This window comes from Odontomachus brunneus, unplaced genomic scaffold (genome assembly GCF_010583005.1).
Source record: "Odontomachus brunneus isolate Ranch 3 - 2012 unplaced genomic scaffold, Obru_v1 Obru_scaffold_040, whole genome shotgun sequence".
Classification (NCBI taxonomy): domain Eukaryota; kingdom Metazoa; phylum Arthropoda; class Insecta; order Hymenoptera; family Formicidae; genus Odontomachus; species Odontomachus brunneus.
Genome location: NW_022639490.1, coordinates 449,500 through 472,011, shown reverse-complemented (window position 1 = coordinate 472,011; position 22,512 = coordinate 449,500). Strand labels below are relative to the sequence as shown.

General features: G+C 38.7%; 1 protein-coding gene across 3 annotated transcripts in view; it reads left to right on the top strand.

Moving 5' to 3' along the window:
- LOC116844221 (protein prickle-like) overlaps positions 1 to 22,512 on the top strand; it is a 281,484-nt gene that overhangs the window by 85,544 nt on the left and 173,428 nt on the right. The window lies entirely within an intron of this gene.

The following is a 22,512-nucleotide window of genomic DNA, read 5'->3' as shown; positions in this document are numbered from 1 at the left end:
GAGAGAGAGAGAGAGAGAGAGAGAGAGAGAGAGAGAGAGAGAGCGTCGTACAGACGAAAGAAAAAGAGAAAGAGAGAGGGAGGGAAGAGATAAAAAGAGGGAGGAGCGGGAGGATCGTAATCTATGCCTTCGGCGTGCGAAACATTTCTCGCAATATGCGCCTCGTCCTTCCTGCAAGGATACCACTTAAGAACAGGGAGTCGCGTGCGCGAATCTCGCGCTATCCACGCGACGGATCATCATCGATCGTTAGCTTTTCCTCTCCGCGGCGATAGCTCGCTTCCGCGCGTCTCACGCTCCCCCTCCTCTCTCATCCTCTTCCTCCTCAATCCACCCTACAGCCTCCTCCAGCGCTTCTCGCCCCCTTTCTTCCACCGTCTTTCAGCGCAACGAATTCCCGCCGGTTTTTCTCCCGGTCCGTCGGAGGGAAAGGGTGCGCGGGCGGACGGGCCGGCCGACTGATTCGAAGCGGAAAGTGAGTTTTCTTCCAGGGAGTCCGTTCTCCCTCTTTCGCCTCTGCTGCTTTTTTTATTCCTCTTTCACGCGCGACGCGGAAGTATGCGCGGCATAGGCGTGCGTGCGCCTACAGCGCATTCCATTCAATCTCCCGCATCCGGGGAGTTTTATTTTTTTTTTTTTTGCTTTTCTCGAAAGGGAACATTCGCTGAATATGTATTCAATCACGACGGATTGGGTTGCCTTTATTCATTGGATTATACTTGAAAAAGGAAACTTGGCTCTCAGCCGAACCTGTTTCTTTTTAAATTGCGGTGAATAACTGCGGGGAGATTTGATGAGAGTGATACAGAAAATTATAAAATTGAAAGGGTCGCGCATCTTAAATGTTTTGCACGAGGAGGTATATTCGCCAATATGCTTCGAATATATGCTTGGCTGATAATAATAAAATACGTATTTCTCTTTCTTTATATAGCCGAAAATATCTTTCAGCGTTTGTATTTATGACTTTTATTATTGTCTATTTTTATTTATTATATTTTGTTATTACAATAAGTTTATTGCTCTTCTAAGTAGCTTCTTCTACATCTACACTAAGAGGAGAAAATGAAAAATGTATTTATTCAGTTGGTACTATAAAATAACACGTTTAACTAAATGTAAGTTCTTCCACTTAAATAGAATGAACAGTTGGTTTCATGAAGAGCTAAAGTTTCAAGAAAATATTTCTTTATTTGGAGATTAGCAATTATTAATGTAATAACTACTGATATATTAATACCGAATAAATATTTTTCATTCCACCGACATTTTTTCTCTCTTAGTGCAGACACATATTTTTCTTCACATACGGTTATTCGCATTTTTCATCGACATCTTGCTTCTTAATTCTTCCCACAACCTTTACTCTGACTAACAACTGTGCGTATGTATGTATACGTCAGCACATTTTTCCTAAATACGCCGATATTTTTGGATATCGGAGGTGAAGTACGCCTATGGAGCGGAAACGTACATCTCCAGCCGCGCCCGGAGGCAGCACTCAGCCTTCGGGATAAGTTCGTTAGGGACTATCCGCGCTGTCTTCTCCTCCAAGACACTCCCGAAGGACGAGGGGTCCTTCGGAACTTCGCGAGACCTCGACCCACCCCATCCTCCCCGACGCCCGCTCCTCCCACTGTCCGCCTGTCGTCTAATTTCCAGCCGCTTCGACGGCCGTTTAATTTCGAAAATTTACGAGCCCTTCGCTTCTTCTCGGTCGCGCGTGAAGGATACGCCGCGGAGTAATAGGGTGTAATTAATGCGATCTTCAACACGCGAAACACGTGGGCGGATGTTAATGTTGGTTGCATCCCGAGTCTTTGATCTTCTTTATTGGTTTTACCAAAGTCTTGGTCGCTTCATGCATATCTATATAACCGAATTATTTTGTATTCTGTTTTATTCAATGAATCGTGCTCTTTGTGAGACAATTTATAACGCAACTGACGTAGTTTTTACTTAATAATTTATATAATAAGAGTTTACATTTATTTTGTCTTCGTGATTCGCGCGATATAAACTGAAATCTCACGCATTCCGTGGTCAGATGAATGAATAACACAAGGAATAATATCTATCCGCGATTTCTCAGTGCGAGAACGTGTTCGGACAAATCGAGTAAAATGTCACTCGCTCGGATCGTCTCGTCCGAAACTTCGCCCAAAATCCGAACTCTTACGTCGTAAGAGTCGCGATTAAGGTGGATTGCACTCGTTAGCCTATCAGTTCCTACATCTTCGTCGCAAACGAGTTAATCGTGAGGCATTTCTTCCCGTCGCGAGAAGGCGCAGGTCCGGACGTGTTTCTCTCTTTTTCCCGTCGTTGGGCGGCCTGAACAAATTAATTTGAGCGTGTCTGGGCGTTCCGACTTTTTCGCGGGAAACGCGAATCCCAATCGACACGCGATGACATCGATCGGCGCAGTGGGATGAATCGCCGCTAAGATTGCTCGGGTTTTACCTTCACGTTGAAGCTGATCTTGCTTTCTTTCTCTTTTCCTCTTCTCTATTTCTCTCTCTCTCTCTCTCTCTCTCTCTCTCTCTCTTTTTCTCTCTCAATGCAGCCGTCGCGCAGGGACGACGACTGGTCTGGCAAAAAACGTGGCCGGTCGAGCGACCGGCCCTGCACTGCCATCGGCCTGGAACAACCTCGCTCCTGAGATCGTTCAGATCGCGACTGAGGATTCCGATTCCCAGGAACGTCGTGTCCAGGAAATAAGCATTAAATCGATCTCAACGCCGAGACCGATGAGCAACAAATTCTAAACATCACCGTGCTCGCCGTCGCGGCCGTTAAATTGGATCGAGTGGTTATGCAATGGGGATTCAACCCTGACGACCAGTTCTGCGTATTAGATGTCTTATGGTCCTTTTACGAAATTTTCTCTAACTTTGATTAAAATAGATCTATTGATAGTTACTTTTAGAGTTACGTTAAAGTAATCGATATGGCCAAGATTCGAATTTTTGACAATTTTAGCATAGATTTAAAATATTTCGAAATAAATATCTTAAGGCTCTCTATAGGTAACACCTAAATTTTGACAAGAATAAGGCTATTAAGAGCCAAACCTGGATTTTTTTTGCAAATGTCTATGATGGGGAGGATAATAATGTTTGTAGTGTCAAACGCACGCGTGAAATATAAAAATATTTTAGTTGGAATCTCAGCTAAAGAAATTTAGGTTCGTGTCTCAGCTATGCCGATTTTGTTAAAATTTTAATTAAAATTGCCGGATTTCTTTCGGTTTTTGGCCGAGATTCGGACCATTTTTGATTAATTTAGCACAGGTTTAAAATATTTCGGTTGGAATCTCGGCTAAAGAAATTTAGAATGATTCGTGTTTCAGCCGATTTTGTTAAAATTTTAATTAAAATTGCCGGATTTCGGTTTGACCGAGATTTGACCATTTTTTATTAATTTAGCACAAATTTAAAATATTTTGGATGGAATCTCCTCGGTTAAAGAAATTTAGAATGGTTCATATCTCAGCTATGCTAATTTTATTAAAATTATTTAACTAGATCTTGTATTTGATTTTATTTCTTATACATTTTTGTTGTATTTATTGATGATAGGAATGAGAACATTAAAAGCTATAAACAGCCCGTGAAACTCAAAAAGCCAAAATGAAAAAGTATGACCTAAATATTTTTTGTACTTCTACATTTGTGTCAAATTGTGTCATTTGTGAAAAAAATTGGAGTATATCTTTTGGGTAGGTTTACTTGTTAGTAAAGATAGACTTTACACTGTCAGTGTATTCCTGCGTAACTAGAAACATAGTGAAATAGAAAAAAATTTGTCGGCCGATTATACAGTGTGTCCATCCGGACGAGACTTTGACATAATAGCATATTTTAGTCTTTAAAATATAAACAGTATGTGTATGAGAAAAATGAAATGACAATAAATTACCGCAAAATGTCGATTTATTCCTCATCTACACTGAGAGAAAAGACTGGTAACTATAACAAACTGCATTTAGTTACAGAAATTCATTGAATCCTTAGTAACTAATACTAAATATGATAATAATTACCAAATATTTAATAGATCGGGAGTATGACGTAATTGCATTCACAGTAACATCAATTAAATAATTTAGTAATAGTTACTTAATGTTAAATATTTAATATGAAATATATTACAGTTATGAGCAGATATTTGATAATTGTTATGAAATTGTTATATCCCATGTAATAAAAAATTCAGTAGGTACGAGTTCTATTTCGTTACCAGTATAAGAATGTTTTGTTGCAGCACAACGAAAAATTCATTCATTTGCAGCTATTACATCGTTTCAATATCTATTATTACAGATGGTTGAACCTACCAAAAATTTTGTAACTACTACAAAATCGCTTATTTTGCTCAACTATTCAATAAGTTTTATTTACCAAATATATTCTGGAAGCAAATAAATTTTACTTCTGTCAAATAAATAATTTATTTTACAGAACTAAATTAATTAATAAGTATAGCTTTGGCCCGCTATATTTACGTCTACCATTTAGTAATAGTAACCAAATTTTGATAATATTTACTAAATTCTTCTCTCAGTGTATAAGAATCTCTAGTAATCTTGACTATAAAACTCTCTCTCTCTCTCTCTCTCTCTCTCTCTGTCTATTCATAAAGGATACAACAGATCGACTGATAAAATCCCCACGATTTACGTATCCCATCTGGAAAGCCTCGCGAGCGATTCCAAATTGCAAGCTTCCAAACGCACATATTCGTTCTTCAATAGCAAACATCAATAATTACCTTTTTTTCTCACCAATTTCGATGCGTGTTAAGAGATGTAAATTAAGAGAGGGCGCGCGACAGACATACAAACATCTCATTACGATCCGATGTAAAGCACGATTGGGGACAGGCGGGCTGGGGGAAGCGAAAGGCTTAATCAGGACGCTGTCGCGGATCGCGCTTTCGGGCGCACCGCACTTTCGCGATTGTCCGCGCGAAAAGTTGGCCAAGGACCGACACAGACACGCCGGTGTGCAGCCTTCGGCGGGATTCCGGGACGCGTCGATTTACGAATCGAGCGATCTCTCTTTCTCAACCCGTCTCGGCCCGTGTCGTCGCGCCGGAAAAACGCACGAACCGCTCGTAAATCCCCCGCGCCGCCGTCGTCCTCGGCTTTGAATTCCTCACCGCCTCACCGACGAGAGGATGACGCGGCCAATAACTGTCCCGCGTCTTACGTTTTTACGGCCGCGCTTATGCCCGCCGCGGTAATAAACGCACTCGAGATTGTCTATGTCCCTTTTAATCGGCCGTTTCCTGTTCGCTCTCCCATTTTCGGGCTCTCTCTCTCTCTCTCTCTCTCTCTCTCTCTCTCTCTCTTTCTTTTTCTCTATCTTTTTTCGTATCTCTCCTATCCGCTCCTCAGATCAATCGATCGACTCCCGGACGGGTCCAACTCCCGGCGATACGGACCGCCACGATTTACGAGTCACCGGCTTAAATCTCGTCCCTCTCTCTTCTGTGATCCTCCTCTTTCAGGTAGCTCCTTACTTATCCGACCCTCCGAGCCGCTTTGAATCTCCGTTACGGAGAGAAATCAACGAAGGAGCCGGGAGGAAATGGGCAGGAGGGAGAAGGAGGGATTTAAGGAAGCGGAGCCAGCCGGGGATGGTTGGTTGTCGCACCCTGTCGTCGCGATGCGGCGCGGCTTGCGGGGAAAGCTCCCTCAATGGTAAACCCTCTCATCGGCGACGCGCTTATCGCCTCGAATTATCCGGAAAGCCGTGCGCGCGCCCGCACCGATGAAGACGAAGGGAAGAAACGAGCGGGACAGAGTCGCGGAAAAGCGGGACAAGTCGCGTGTTCGGAGCTGAGATCCTCCGTTCGACATCGTCGAACTCTCTGGAGCCCGATCTGTCCGGGGATTGAAACTCGGTGGGTATCGATCAAGGCACGCAAATTGCTTACCAGCGCGAACATGATTGACTAGAAAAGAAAATATACGCACGCCCCTCTCGGTAGCCGCGACGGAAAATTATGGCTTGGCGTTAAGCGACAGTAGACGAAGAGGAAGGAGATGGGTCTCTCTACCAAATAGCTGATCAAAATTAAATGTTAATACACGATGCGCACATCGCGCCGACGAAAATCGACGCAATTTTCGCGCGAGAGTTGTTCAGGTCTCCCCACTTTGTCAATTAGTGAGGGAAATTCGTATGTTAATAGCTACCAGCATCGTACGCACTGGGAAAAGAAGATTTGAAAAATAAAAGATATTTACTCGCGACGAGTAACAGTAACGTGTGCATATTTTTAGATCGAGGAAAGATATTTTTCAAGTAAGAAAATGCGCACTTTTTTTAACCTTAGCTTTTTATGGAAGCAATCGTTAATTCTATTCAAATAAGAGAGATGTAAAAAAAATATTTAATGTAAAAAAATTTTAATGTGAGTTAAATTAAATGTAAAATTCGATGTAATTTAATTTAAATTAAATATGAAAGAATCTCTAAATGTATGAATCATTCGTTTCTCTCATATACATGCTGTCGAATAATACAATAAAGAAAACAAAACATGTTTAGTGAAACTGGACTGATTTTTTTAATTAGAGAAAAGAAAGTTAAAAAAATAAAATTTAAAAAGAATAGTAGCAATAATAATAATTAATATTAATTATTTTTACTAACAATATAATACTTATCAAGCCCCGCCAATAACAAGTTACAATTTTGATAGTTTCATGAACTTCATTATGTCTAAACCGTTGTGCAACTTACTGTACATACATAACCAACTGTATGGAATTGTCAAAGCATGTACGTAAACGGCCAATTGTATAGAACTATCCTCCCAATCCAACATGCACGGAAAACAATAATTTGCTGGCCCAGCAAATTTTCTGCTGGTCTAGCAAAATCTTTTCGTTATTATATGGACAGCAAAAAAATTTGCTAAGAGTACTAATCACTATTTGCTGGATACAAATTATTTTATTATAAGAACCAGTTGTAGTTTTGCTCCGATAGCAAATAAGTTTGTTAAGGATACATTATTTTGCACCAATAGCAAATTAACGTGATTCTTAGGACAAAGAGAACACTCAATAAATTTATTCTATCCTGGCAACGAAACTACTTCTGCTTTGATAACGAATAATTTGTAAAATTAGTTACGTCAACAAAATTTTTTTGATGTCATTACGAATATGCAGTAGCAACAATGATTTTGCTAAAAGAGCAAAATTATTTTTCTCCGAGTGTGAATGCCAACTAGAATCCGCCTATGGATCAAGCTAATACTTTAGAGAGTAATCTGTGGAGTAAATCCGCCATATAAAGCCTGGTAGCGAGCGCGTTAACTCGCGACAATGCAGAATTGTATTCACTATTGAATTACACATAATTAATATTCGGATGCATCGCTAATGTCCGAGTGTGCGAACGCATCCGGGAAGCGATTACACGACTTTACGATCCCTCAGCGCGGCGTAACGTGCGAAAATGCGTGTCCAGGCGGTTCTCGAGTTTCTTCCACGGCGCCTTTATTGGCCGTCTTCAGCGCCTTCGGTGAGGCCTTCGTCGCGCGTGTTACAAGTGAAAAGAAACACGTCGTATTTACGTGCAAACACGACGCGCGTGTCTCGTGAATAAAACGCGCGTTCGGCCGGACAGACGCGGAGTGTCGCGCGAGCGGTGAGAGAGCCGCGAGAGAGAAAGAGAGAGAGAGAGAGAGAGAGCTGCTCATCGGACATGTGCTTCCGTCATTTAATCATACGCCGTAATAAATTGCCCGGAGGATGGGCAATATCGTAAAAGACCTCGCGCCAGTCGTGTCGTGAATTTTCGCTCGCCGCGAGGCTGATTATATTTTAGCAAACGCGACGGATCGACGATCCATAAACTTGACCGAAACCTTGACCGCCAACGGTTGGCGCCGGCATTTAGAAGGTAATTGTTTTCCAAGTGGGAGAGGAAGATAGCCAATGAAAGTTAATCGCGGTTGTTGGTGCAAATATTTCAAACTGTGCGAGTAAAGACGACCGAGGCTAGATACTCTCTTAAAGTGAATCGATGAGTAGTCACTGATATCAGTTATAAGTATAGCACTGAGCAGTTTCAGTGCTGTACTTATAGCTGCAAATCAGTGTATATTTACTGCTTTCAATGATGTTTCACTGATTCATTTTAAAAGAGTATATTTTCAAATTTCGAAGTTACAACTTCTCAGGCAACTCATTGTTGTGATTGAGAATGTATGAATGCTCGCCACGATCCTGTTAACCGTACACTGAGAGAAAAGACTGGTAATTATAACAAACTGTAAATTTAGTTATAGAAATTCGTTGAATCCTTAGTATCTAATACTAAATATGATAATAATTACCAAATATTTAATAGATCGGGAGTATGACGTAATTGCATTCACAGTAACATCAATTAAATTACTTAATGTTAAATATTTAATATGAAATATATTACAGTTATGAACAGATATTTGATAATTGTTATGAAATTGTTATATCCCATATAATAAAAGATTCAGGTACGAGTTCTATTTTGTTACTAGTATAAGTATGTTTTGTTGCAGCACAACGAAAAATTCATTCATTTGCAGTTATTACATCGTTTCAATATCTATTATTACAGATGGTTGAACCTACCAAAAATTTTGTAACTATTACAAAATCGCTTATTTTGCTCAACTATTCGATAAGTTTTATTTACCAAATATATTCTGGAAGCAAATAAATTTTACTTCTGTCAAATAAATAATTTACTTTACAGAACTAAATTAATTAATAAGCATTGCCATAGCTTTGGCCCGCTATATTTACGTCTACCATTTAGTAATAGTAACCAAATTTTAGTAATATTTACTAAATCCTTCTCTCAGTGTATATTTTAATTTGTAATAACCAAAATACGAACATGTAGCAATGTGGTCATTTTGTGTTGGTATCGGATTTAGTTTTTAATAACGTGAGATAAGAAGAGGTCACGTATAAAATATGTATTAGTAATTCCAGAGTCTCCACACGGAGACTTGCTGGCCCAGCAAATTTCCTGCTGGTCTAGCAAAATCTTTTCGTTATTATATAAACAGCAAAAAGATTTGCTAAGATTACTAATTGCTGGATATAATTTGCTGAATCTACAAATTATTTTACTATAAGAACCATGATAGATTTATATAAGCAGTTGCAGTTTTGCTCCGATAGCAAATAAATTTGCTAAGGATACATTATTTTGCATCAATAGCAAATTAACGTGATTCTTAGGATAAATATATTTAATAAATTTTTTCTATCCTGGCAACAAATCTATTTTTGCTCTGATAACGAATAATTTGTAAAATTAATTACGTCAACTAAATTTTTTTTATGTCACTACGAATATGCAGTAGCAATGACGATTTTGCTAAAAGAGCAAAATTATTTTTCTCCGTGCACGAGAGGTTTGTACAGTTCTTCTGGCGACCCTTTATTATAACCAACCAATAATAATTATAACCAACTTTACTTTGTCCATCCTAAGGCTCTATTTCAATCATTCAATGAATGAAAACTGCCAAAAATATTTATCGCCAGAAACAGTATAACATACGCTTCCAACATTTATTGAAATATTCTTTATTGATTGGCTAAACTCATTTATCTGACTCCGGACACAGGATAAGGGCCTCTTGTGATATTCTTCTCAATCGTTCAAAAAGTCAAACATGGTCAATTTTATTCTTTTTAAGGATATTCATTGACAAAGCTTAACCTTTAAAAAATGTATTGGAAGATGGACGGATCACTCGCCAATCTCCTTTAATTAATAACTGAAAATTTTACGTGGTTGTTTGCAAATTAGTAGAGGAATTTTGCGTTCAGTTTGACTTAACCTACGTGTACACGAGCTTTGGAACATTTTACGTCCCGACATCCTGTACAGTTCGAAAAGATTTTCATGTCGGTAAAGAGCAATCGAAGCGGCAGAGGTCAAGGGAGGCAGGAGGAGGTGGTAAAACACGCTAAGTCCACTATACCGTAGTTCGTGCCAAGGAGGAGAAGGAGGAGAGGAGGAGGAGGAGGAAAGCAAGGAACGAGAGCCGCGGCGAGATGCCGGCTTAGATATAAAACGACATTCTCGTCATGGCGGGAGAACGGCCGACTCGTCGTTTCACGTCAGGTTGACCGTTTAGTAAAGAATTTTCGGGCCGTAAAGCGCGTCCATAATTTCCTAATGATCCACTTTTACGAGAGCCCGTTGCTGCAATGCCGCGGCGATACGAAAAATATGTCACGGATAACGTGAATGTTCCCTGAACCCGCGTGTTTCTCTTGAGAAACCCCTGGAAATTGTAACACGCTCAGGCATAATAAAAGGCGGCATATGTGAGCCTGATATCAGCTACTGTCAACACTGCCGGTCAAGACAACGTCCTTATTGAAAGACCTCGCGGAATCCCGGAGTGATCGTGAGCCTCCCAGTCGCTGTTCAATGTTAAACGCCACGACGATCGTCATGCGGATTATGCGTAATAAATTTCAGTCAGAATCGCCCGAGAGAGGTGAGACTCTTCCCGTTTTTTAGCCGCGAGGCTTAATTCGCCACTCTCCAAAGTTTCGTCACGTGAAATAACCGTGACGTACTCTCCGCGTACGTATCGTGGCGTTTCTCCTTGAATCTCGAGGCGTTCGTTATAAAGTCGATCGTCGGAAAATTACGAACGCGCCTTGCTCTCTCGTCTCTTTACGGGCTAAGGAAACGTCCCGTGGTCTTCTTGCGATTCTAACGAAATAATAATAGTAGCAATATGCATGTAAGCTCACTAATATTAGCACTATAGTAATTATAACTTATTAGAAGGATGGTTCCCTTCCGTACACACAAAAAAACATCGATCTACTGTTAAGAAAAGCGATTACTTACAAGTAAACCTACTCAAAAGGTACATAAAACACCCCGCAGTGTGTTTCGTGTCGAGCGACGAGCGCACGAACGTTCGCCACTTATCATTCGATCATGCATTGAGAAGTTTGACGTCTGTAACTGTAATCGCGCGCATATTGAAGGAATTATAGTTCTACACAGAAAAATGCATACCGTATTCAAAAGTACATGTTACACTGAGAGAAATTGTCCGATAAAAAATTAACAAACGGATATTTTCGATCAAAATACCGATGAATTTTTATATTCGATCAGGATATCCGATTAAATTTTATGTACCTTTTGAGTAGGTTTACTTGTAAGTAATCGCTTTTCTTAACAGTAGATCGATGTTTTTTTGTGTGTACAGAAGGGAACCATCCTTCTAATAAGTTATAATTACTATAGTGCTAATATTAGTGAGCTTACATGCATATTGCTACTGTTATTACTTCGTTAGAATCGCAAGAAGATACAATTGGCGACTATACACTGTAAAAACTGATGTGTTAAATTTAATAAATTTCATGTGTTCCAAATCATCCACTCTCATTTATGTGTAAATTTAACACAAAACAAATGTGTTAAAAAGTAACACTCATAATATGGAAAAAATTAACACAAGAATTTAACACTTGAATACCATTAGGAATCACAGGTTGTGTTAAATTGACATATTTAATATGATATAGATTATGTCAGATATAGATTATGTCAACTTAATTTTCATTTCATCAAAACCATAGATTAATACTTCTCTCAAATGTTAAAGTAACGTTTTATTTTAGTTAATTTAACATTATACATACGTCAATTTAACACTGCGATTCCTGACGAGTATTCAAGTGTTAAATTTGATTTGCGTTTGATTTTTTACATATTATGCGCGTTACTTTTTACTACATTTGATTTGTGTTAAATTTACACATAAATGAGAGTGGATGACTTGGGACACATGAAATTTGTTAAATTTAACACATCAGTTTTTACAGCATAATTTCAATGAGACCAATCATTTCTTTCTCTCCGTGTGTTCCTCCACTCGCCGTAGCGACCTCGCGAATTCATTCGTTCATTCGTTCATTTTTCGCGTCATCCGGAGCGCGCGCCCGCTTGCTTCGACAATTTATCGCCAATAATAACGCAGCCGGCAGTCGCGCGCTCGTCAAAACTTTCTTACCCGATGGGCATACATATATCACGGCGGGCACACAGCCCGGGTCCTGTCTCGTCCCGTGCCGTCCCGAGGGCGGCCAAGTTTTCCGTTTAATAAGTCGCTGCAATTTTTCACCCTTCTCCAAGAGAGAGCCCCCAAGCGCGCGTTCCCAGCACTCGCTCACTCTCACTCTTTCACTTTCTCTCTCTATCTCTCTCTCCCTCAAGGGGTCGACTCCTCTTCCGAGAGGGAGAACGAGGCCTCCACCACTGCGTCACCCCCGAAGGGTCTCGACCCGACTTTTCCCGTCAAACTCGCGTTAAACTCGTCCCCGTGTATTATGGCAACGCGCCGCGATTACGGCTTTAGCCGCGATAATTCGATAATAACGCCGGATTCCCTTCGATCGACCGAGACTTTCGCTGCTTGTCTCAGGGCGGAGGCTCGGGGGTGACATTTACGTTTCGTGTGTAAATAACAGGATAAGTTTATTCTTTTAATCTGAGTTAAGTTTAAAGTTAACGGTCCTTAAATTAACTTGATTTATGTTAAAAGTTAAACAGAAACTAAACCAATTAAAAAGTTAACAATTAAATTAACTTATTAAATTAAAGTTAAAAGTTAATTATGCACGAGGCACAATACATGTGTTTTTGCATAATTTGCGAACTTCTTAATCGATTAAGATTTGTTTTTTGAGATTAAATTTGTGAATTATTAAAGAAAAGATAGTTTTTTTCATTTAAAAAAATACAAACTGTTTTCCGCTCAAGATTCCACGCAAGAAAAGAGAATACTCAGAGGAACGAAAAATTCTCCTGTCATCATTTTTTTATTTTCTTATTCTACATTACTGGCTTACAATGATTGAAGTATTAATGGGAATTATTTTAACTTATATAAAAAAGTAATGAGTTAAAAAGTAAGTAATAAATTAAAGTTAAAACATTTGAATTTACAAGTCAAAAAAGTTAAAATTTTAAAATAACAAGTTTAAGTTAAAAGTTGACTCATTTAAAATTAATTGAATTATGTTATCAACTTTTTAACATTTTAATTTAACTTTTAATTAATTAACTAATTTGCATAAGAAAAAAAATTTTAGTTGCAACGGCAAAAATCTTTTAGATCTACGCAGTATGTCGTATTTATCTTTTATCGGGGAATTTCAAGAGTTACGTTGACACTTTATTACAAGTATCGATTAGAATCCTATTTCGCGTCGCAGGAAACCGACATTACAATTATCGAGCTTGGATCTTTTTCATCCGGGAAAAGCGATATCGGGAAATGGAGACGTTAATGGAAGCGAACTTGGGACCTTTGTGGAAATGTCGGCATACTTGCCTCTCCCCTCCCCGGTCACTATATTTAATGGTTTAGGGCTTCGATAAAATTCAAAGCGCGTCACGGGGTATTTTTTCGCTGCCTAGATCGACATAGACGACGAGAAAAATCTCATTGCTGTAGAAAGACACCTTTTAAGATTCATCTTTCTTTTCCTATGAATATTTTATGCTGAAAGATTCGAGAATACATATTGCTTCTCATATGAATTCACATAAAATATCAATTAAATAATCAATTAAATAAAAAATCAATTAAATAAATTGATCATACTTGTGGAGTATAAATAATTCTTCTCAATCTCTCACAATTTTATCATTCTCCACGAGAAGTTGCAAAATTTTTAATTCATTTCTTTTTTCATTTCTTAGTGTTTTTTCTAAAACTTCCAATACCTAATTTAAAAAAAATTCTCGCGCATGTTTCACATATTTCTGGGGAATATTGTGTCGCTGCGCAACAATGGAGAATATTTCCATTCGTTTTCCGGGATTTCCTTTGATTCACGGCGTCGCTCAAACGATACAAACTACAGCCGTTTCTTTCATCCGATCGGATATGGCGTTAACACGCGAAGCTGAAAAAAAATCAATCGCACGCGCACAACAGTGGCTCGTCAAGTAAAAGGTTTGTAGCATCGAGTCACTATAGCAATCTCCCCGAAGCAAAGGGTTAATATAGTTTCGGCGCGTCGAAATTCCACTCGTCTGTTTGGACAATAGAACCTTTGTTCCGCAGAACCATCCAAACGAGAACCCATCGAAATTCGATGGACCTTTGCAGACGCTTTTGCGCCTCGCGCAAAGCATAACGGGCGGTACAAAAAGCCGGCAAGCGCGGGGAGAGAGAGAAAATTTATTCATACTCTTGAACGTAACTTTCATGAGTTACCAAGATAAGCCAGAATGTCACTTCGCTAAAAACTTCCTTCTAGCTATCAAAGAAACCTCGAATCAAGACAGTAAAAGTCGAATAACATTCACATAGAGAGAACGATTTGTTGAATCAAATAAACGTTTCTTTGGAATAGTCCAAATAAATTATTTGATTAACACAAAAATACTTCTTTGGAACTAATAAGGAGCACTCAAAAATTCAAAAAATTCTGAAACTTTGTGTGCAAGTAGAGTAGTTCATCCGCAATATAAAACTATTTTTTGTTCGTGCGGAATTACAGTTTTAGAGGATAAAACACCCTTTTAAAAAAATCGGTTTTTTTTCTTTTGAAGCGAATATCGTCGAAACTATAAGAGATAGAAAAAATTTTCCATAGTGAAAATTGAGTGATTTCAAGTACTTTAGAACTATAATAAAAAAAATTTTTTAAATTGTTTATTTATTGTATACCCTTAACCTTACCCCTATTTAAAGAAAATTTTTTTATTATAGTTCTAAAGTACTCTTGAAATCATTCAATTTTTACTTTGAGAAATTTTTTCTATCTCTTATAGTTTCTGACGATATTCGCTTCAAAAGAAAAAAACAATTTTTTTCAAAGGGGTGTTTCACCCTCTAAAACTATAACTTCGCATGAACAAAAAATAGTTGTGCGTTACGGATGAACTATTTTACTTGCACACAAAGTTTCAGAATTTTTTGAATTTTTAAGTTGCCTAGCGTTCCTTGTAAGCAAATAAATATTTTTGTTGCGTCAAATAAAATTTTGTTCGATCAATCAGAAAATTTGTTTGGACTATTCCAAAGAAGTGTATTTGATTCAACCAAATCGTTCTCTCTACCAAATCGTACACCCAAAAAAATATTACCTCCTTCTTAGCGGGGGAAACCTTATATATGGCTTCAGGAAGAGATTCTTTTAAAACCAGAAAGAAAATGTTCTAACAGCCACGAAAAATTCAAATTGCAAAGCACTTCTCAAAGTATATGGTAGATAAGCTACAGTAACGTCGTCTACCATTGTATACTTCTCCATTAAGTCCAACTGAACAAAAAAGTCCTCTACTATTTTGCAAATGATCACATAGATTTTAGATATGAATTAAAAAAGATTATCGCACCCAATTATGTAATAGTTTCCTTTCATTGATAATTAAAGACGTGGTTATTTGCAAAATAATAGAGAACTCTTTTGCTCAGTTCGACTTAATGTTCACATCGCCACTACAGCTCATCTACTATATCGCGCGTGATCATTCATCAATTTTCTATAATTAATATCTCGACTATTACTACGAATATCGCGATACGATATGGGATTTTTATGTTCACCTCAATCCGTCCTACGTTCTCCCAAAAATTGTGAGAAGGAGAGTCTGGGACACTCTGTATGTAAAAAGAGATCGAAACAGAGGTCAGAAAGGGTTCGTTCCTGCGATATGCTCCGTCATGTCAGAGACACTTTGCGTAATAATAATCAAGCTAACAAGTATTGACCAACGATGCTTATTGGTGATCAATCATTCACTGGTCCTCGTATTCTATATATCGAAGGGAAAGGGGAGGGAAACTGGACGCGCGTGTAAATCGATCATAGCCCGAGACGACTAGACAGCGGGTAAAGACAAGGGGTGGACGGCACGCGGCGGTAACAAGTGCGAGAGCGATTGAAACCCCCGACGTGAGGGCCCCGCGAATACCGGTGTTCCGTGGGATGCAAAAATCCAGCGCGACGATCCAGGAGGAGAAACAGGCGCGTGCGTGCAAATCGATCGCTCGCGAGACAGACGGACGAGATAGAGGGACAGAGGGGCTTCGAGAGGGAGAGGAGGAGGAGGGATTGGATAGGAGGGAGCGGTGGGACCTGGTACTAAATTAAAGGGCGTCGCGGACGCGAAGGCGGATGTGCCTCGAGAGTAAAACAGAATAGGGACGAGGGACGGGGTGGAGGCGACAGAGGAGAGTAGGTGGATGACTGCTGTGTAAGTGAGAAGGGGAGAGAAAGGAAGAGAGAGGAGTAAGAGCCAGAGAGAGAGGGATAGAGATAGCTCGTGGATCAAAGCGCGCGTGGCTGTGTTCTTGGCTGACGAGAATAGAGATGGAAAGCGAGATTCACGGTGAATTTCAATGTGTTGCGCGACTCGTGCTCGGAAAGCCATTTTCGGGGGCCGTGGCCGAGAGTCGCAGGGATCGAGGTCGACGACGAGCACGACAAGCCGTCGATAGTCGATCGCGCGGTCAGCCAGTCGACGCGAGCGTTCGTTCCTCGTTTACTTCAATTATGACAGTTGTTTCGCGACTATTTTCGCTGGAAAGCGGAATACAGTTAGGTGATGGTCGATACAATACACATGAAGAAGCTCGACACAAATCTGTGTACTAAATGTCTATAAATATGATTTGTGATATACACACAGCTTTGGCAAGGAACTATTAATCAAACTTACGTAACATTTAAAAACCCATAAAGATAGTAGTTTTTTTTCGCGCTTGGAGGTATTAATACTTTTGTCAGGTAAATATTTGTAAACATATCACACGTATCGATAGACGCACACGAAGAGAATATGTAGTGAAAATTACAATACAATTTTAGTATTCCGAGACTAAATTGACGCTATGATGAAAATTATAAAAAGACTTAATAAAAGTGACTATAAACATAGTAAAAATTACTATAAATATAGTACAAATTATTATAATTATAATTATGGTTATTTTTATTATGTTTTATTATCATTTTTGTAATAGTGTCAATCTATTTCCGGACTACTAAAATTATATTTTTATTACAATATTCTTTCCGTGAACATTAATGCTATTAGAAAAATAATCGTGATGTTGAATTTTTTTTATATTTTACCGAATTTTTCGCATTTTTACATATTAATTATAGATCTTCAAGATTATTTAACCGCCCTATCTTTAAGAAGAGACTCAACCACGAGGCACTAAAGAAAACATAAAGCATAAAGTGTTATAAAATTATTACAAGTTAACTGTGCTGTAAGTTTATGTATATTTCAATTGTTATCATAAACTGTACTTAATACATCAATTTCTTGGAAATTAAATGATTAACGATCTTGTAATTTTTTATATTTCGATAAGTCTCTTTTATCATCTTCTTACTTTTCGTTAAAACCGTGGAAGGATATCGGAATAATATAAATATTGTTAACTTCGACTTTACACATAATTATCTTAGCTCCAATACGGTCAGTTTTCTAATTGCACATGCGTATCGATCGTGTATTTCGACTAACATACTGAGAAAATCGGGAAAGATTCCTAAAAAATTTATTTATAAAGCAACTCGTTTACTATCCCCAAGTTGTAATCTCTCATTCCTGCAAAATTGATTTTTTATTTATTTATCTCACTTACAAGTTGTCTCTTTGATGCAAAATTTCAGACTTTGTTTCACTGCTTCTTCACAAATTTATGATCGAGTCCAATCGAGTAAAATTTCTCGAGAAATAAGTATGATGGAAGTAAGAATGACTATTACTATTAAATTCTGACGTGTTAATTTACGAGAAATTTCGGAAGATTTACTAACAAGTAATTTAAGAGGCCGAAATTAACGACTTATGCGGCCGAAATTCTGTGAATTAATGTACTTATCTCTCGTTTGTCGTTGAATATTCGCCGCAAAGCTTAGGTGGAAATATTCCTAGGGAACGCGGAATGCGCGATGAAAATGATTTAAGAAGTTTCGGCTGGGCACGGTGAAAAATCGCGGTATGCAAATGACTTTTTTGCGCGTCGCGTGTGTGTAATGAAATTTGGGGTGGGGTGAAGAGGGGGGCTTAACTAGGTATATCCGCGCTGTGTTTAAATTTACTCCGGCATTTATTACGTGCATTAACATGGACGACGGTTGATGCGAGATGGTAGTAAAGGAGGACTGGATGGAGGTATTGCGTTATAGCGGGGCGAGAGTCGCGGCTAATAGCGGTATCTAATTACCGGGGTGTTGCTGTCGATTAATTCAAGCGGGAGGTGCTCGACGGTATCGTTAAACCTTTCTTGCCGTCTTCCTCGGCCGAGCGTCTTTTCCCTCGAGCTTGCCAACTGCCCGCGGCTCTAAGTGCGCTGGATAAGATAATACCGGAAAGTTCATAAAACGATATAACAATTATTCGAACGAACCACGTGGAAGGTAGCATGAGAAACGATTCCTAGAGGCCTCGTTAAGGGTGCATTACCTTATATCCGCGTATTATCGAAGATCACGCCGTCCCAAAGCGCAATTACGAATCGTAAACGTTTATTCTGCGTCATATTTGTTTTTCTTTATCAGGCAATGCATTGGCGAAGGACGCTAAGAACCAATTGCGAGTCCAATTTGCGTTTATTTCAAATATATGATGACAAAATGGGTTTGCACTTACGTGTGCAATATATTTGGAATAAATGCAAATTAGATCTGTGACTGGGCTTTAACTGTATTACAAAGAGCTTTATAATCATTTATTAGAGCTTTATAATCATTTATTAGAGATTTTCTCTTTTATGTCATAGAATAGCTCAACATGATATATTAATATAATATTTAAAATATCCTTAACTTAATATTAAAGATGATATTAAAAGAATAATTTGATGAAAATAGTATTATGGTTATTTTCTTGAATATAATGCCATACTATTGTACAAAGAATAATTTATTTGAAATAAATGCAAATTAGACCTCCAATTGGCTCTTAACGTCCTTCATCATTGTATTGTTTGATTGCAAGCAAAGAGTTTTACAATCATTTATTTGAGATTTTCTTTTTTATGTCATAGAATAGCTCAACACGATATATTAAAATAATATTTAAAATATATCCCTAATTTAATATTAAAGATAATATTAAATATGTAATTCGATGTGTGAAAACAGCGTTATGATTATTTTCTTGAATAATGCTATACTATATAATAAAATATTTTGTATCCGCGAATATATTTGAAATAAATTCAAATTAGATTTGCATTTGATCTTTGGTGTTCTTCACCATTATATTATTTGATTTTAGTCAAAGAACTTTATGATCATTTATTTGAGATTTCCCTTTTTATAATATCACATAATAGTTCAACACGATAAATATAAAAAAAATAGTAGTTAATTATATTCCTGATTTAATATTAAAGATAATATTAACCCTACAGTCGCGCTACTTTTCGAACACGAGTCGACACATGGGATCTTGAGAGATCCCAATATAAAAAATTATTTTACATCTTTTATGTTGGGAACTTAAATATTTTCTTTGTTTATTAAGTTTTTAGGTTCATGTAAAATATAAGAAAAGACTGTTTTGGATATAATATTCTCCTAAAGACTCTATGCGACGATTGTAAGGTCAAAAATGTATATCAATATACGAAAATGGCGTTATAATTATTTTCTTGAATAATGATTGTTATATCATATAACACAGCTCAACACATAATACATTGAAGTAATATTAAAACACATCTCTAGTTTAATATTAAAAACACATAACTTAATGCAAATGATATCCTCAAATAACGTCACGCTATTCAGCACGAAGTTCGCTGAAACGATAAATGAAATTACGAACGGAATACCGCATCTCCAACGCGCTCCACAGCTGATCTTTCGTCCCACATCGCGAATGAAGTTACTGTCGCGCGCGAAGCCGTCGCGACCGCGACGACAATCGAGGCAGATCGGGCGACGTGCTCGAGCGATCGTTGGCCAAATCCGGGACGTTATATCGCGACCGGCTGCTATCCGCTAGGCGCGGCAGTTTCTTATGTAGCGCGCGGCACCGAATCACAGGCAGCCACCACCTCCCCGTCCGATTTACCATAAGAATGGTCCCCATTATCCCGTAGATCCGCGCCGGGAGATATTCCAAGTCGAGAATGGCCGGAGCCGGCTAAGGGGCTGGTGACAGATGCTCTGTATGCAAATTCCCGCGAGCACCACCCGTGAAAACCCCATAACACGCCATCCTCGCCGCCCGATCCCCGTCTCCCATCCACCGTCCCCGTCCTCCCCTCGCTCCCTTGCCCACCCACCTGCACCCTCTTTACCACTCCTTCACCGTCACCGTTTCCCAAAGCCAAGACGCTCCTCGTGATAAAGACTTTTCTCTCCACCCCCGTCTCCCGAAAAGGATCCGGCGGGAACAAAGGGAGAAGCGTATCGCCCAGGGAAGCGGGAAAGGCGTTAATTGAAAGCAGCCCAGCCCGAAGTAAGATCTCGTCGACGAGGCTGTCTACGTGTGGCGGGAACGTCCGTCCCCAATTTCCTCGATTTTGCCGAAAGGGCGGGTGTAATTTGAGATGTCATTTACATGCACTGACCAATGTTACACTTTATTTTCGCATGTAATTTTATCGTATACATTGGAGCAGTCAGTACGCTGTACTTTTTGAAAAATGAAATCAGGGTCAATAGCAATAGTTCCACATCGTTTTCATCCTTGAGGCAGGAATGGCCTGTTTCATTTATGCGTGTACCTTTGCTATACAAAAGCACTTTTAATTTGGTCAAGTCAACACAAAGTAAAATTTGTTGGGAAATGTCATTGACGTGATACCGAATACTTTTGCAAAACTATTGTCTCGTGCTGATTCGACCAAATTAAAAACCTTTTTGCATGGTGAAAGTATGTGTGAAAATGAAGCGGAGTATCCATGGAGACAAAAACGATAAGGAACGGTTACTATCATCGACATCGAATTTTTCTGTAAAGATTACTTCTTTCTGCGTTGAATTAAAAACCTTTTGCACGGTGAAAATATGTTAAATGAAATGGAGCATCCCACGTGATTCGCGAGATGACGAAACAGTCAAACTTCACGTAATTTTCGAAAACACATCTTTGCGAACGCGAAAATTTCTTTAAGAAACTTTAAAAAATTATCCCAGGCTTAACTAACTCGGCTTAATAAATTAGCGAAGACTCAAAACACTTCGGTTCGAGTCTCGGCTTAATAATTTTGCGGAAACACAAAACATCGGTTCGAGTCTCGGCTTAATGGTGTAGCGGAATCTCAAAACACTCGGATCCGAATTTCGGCTTAATAATTTAGCGGGAAATCGAAACATTTCGGCCTAAATCTTGGCTTAATAATTTAATTTGTTGTCTTTAATTTGTCGAAATTTAATTTGTCGTCTTGTCAACAACAAACGCGTATGCATAAGAAAATATCTCCGAAGAGATAGTATGTCGTATATGATACGACAATAACAAGTTGTAAAGTATATTAATCAAATAGTATATATAGAACATACATAGGATATATATAAAACATATATAGAGCATAAAAAAGCATATATAACATATACAGAGTATATAAATATGACATGTTGAAATATATCAGTTTAATATATTATCAAGAAATAATCCGACGAAAAGGAAGCCTGCCGAGTTGAAATTTCAATTGGCCACTGTTATGCAAAAATGATCCAATTAAAAAAATTATAAGCTTTTATCAATGGACACTCCATTCACATCTTTTTAATCCAAACAAAAAAATTCAAGCCTTATAGATGCTTTAAATAAATTAATAAACAGTTTTTTTATTTTTTACCAGTCGCGTCTGTTTTGCACATTTTTCTAAGGATTGAGCTGGTCAGTACTCTTAAAGAAATGAAAATGCTTGACTCGTTGAACTATTGCGAGAATCTCAGAGCTAAATTCTTTGGTCGGATCATTCTTACGTAACTCCGGCGAATTGCAAATTTCAATTTTTACTTTACTTTCCGTCGGACCCAATGCGATTTACGTCTACGTGCATGCAATCTACATAAAGTGACGCTTTGTGTCTACTATATGAGCGTCTAAATTGAGCGCTCACCATTGCGCGTCGTCCCACGGTGTCCAGAGTCCATCAGCCATCCTGTCGCTGCATCTAACACTGCAATGGTCCTCGCGTCCCACGTCGCCTGTAATTCACTCCCGATCGCGGTAATCTAACGGAGGTTTCACGAAAAATCCCGTCTCTCTTAGGGGATACACTCCGAGTTGCGAATTGCGTATGAAATATTGCGAACTGCGTCTTCGAGGATATGTCGGCCTTTCGGATAAACGACGAGTATGTGCGACGAATTCAGCAACGGCCCGATCGAGTTGTAATGTATCGCTTTGATATACGCGCGACGCGAATCGCTTACGAAGAAAACGGAATCCGCGAGCGAAAGGAACACGCGACGCGAATCGAAGGCCGATCTCGCGAAATCTTTCGACA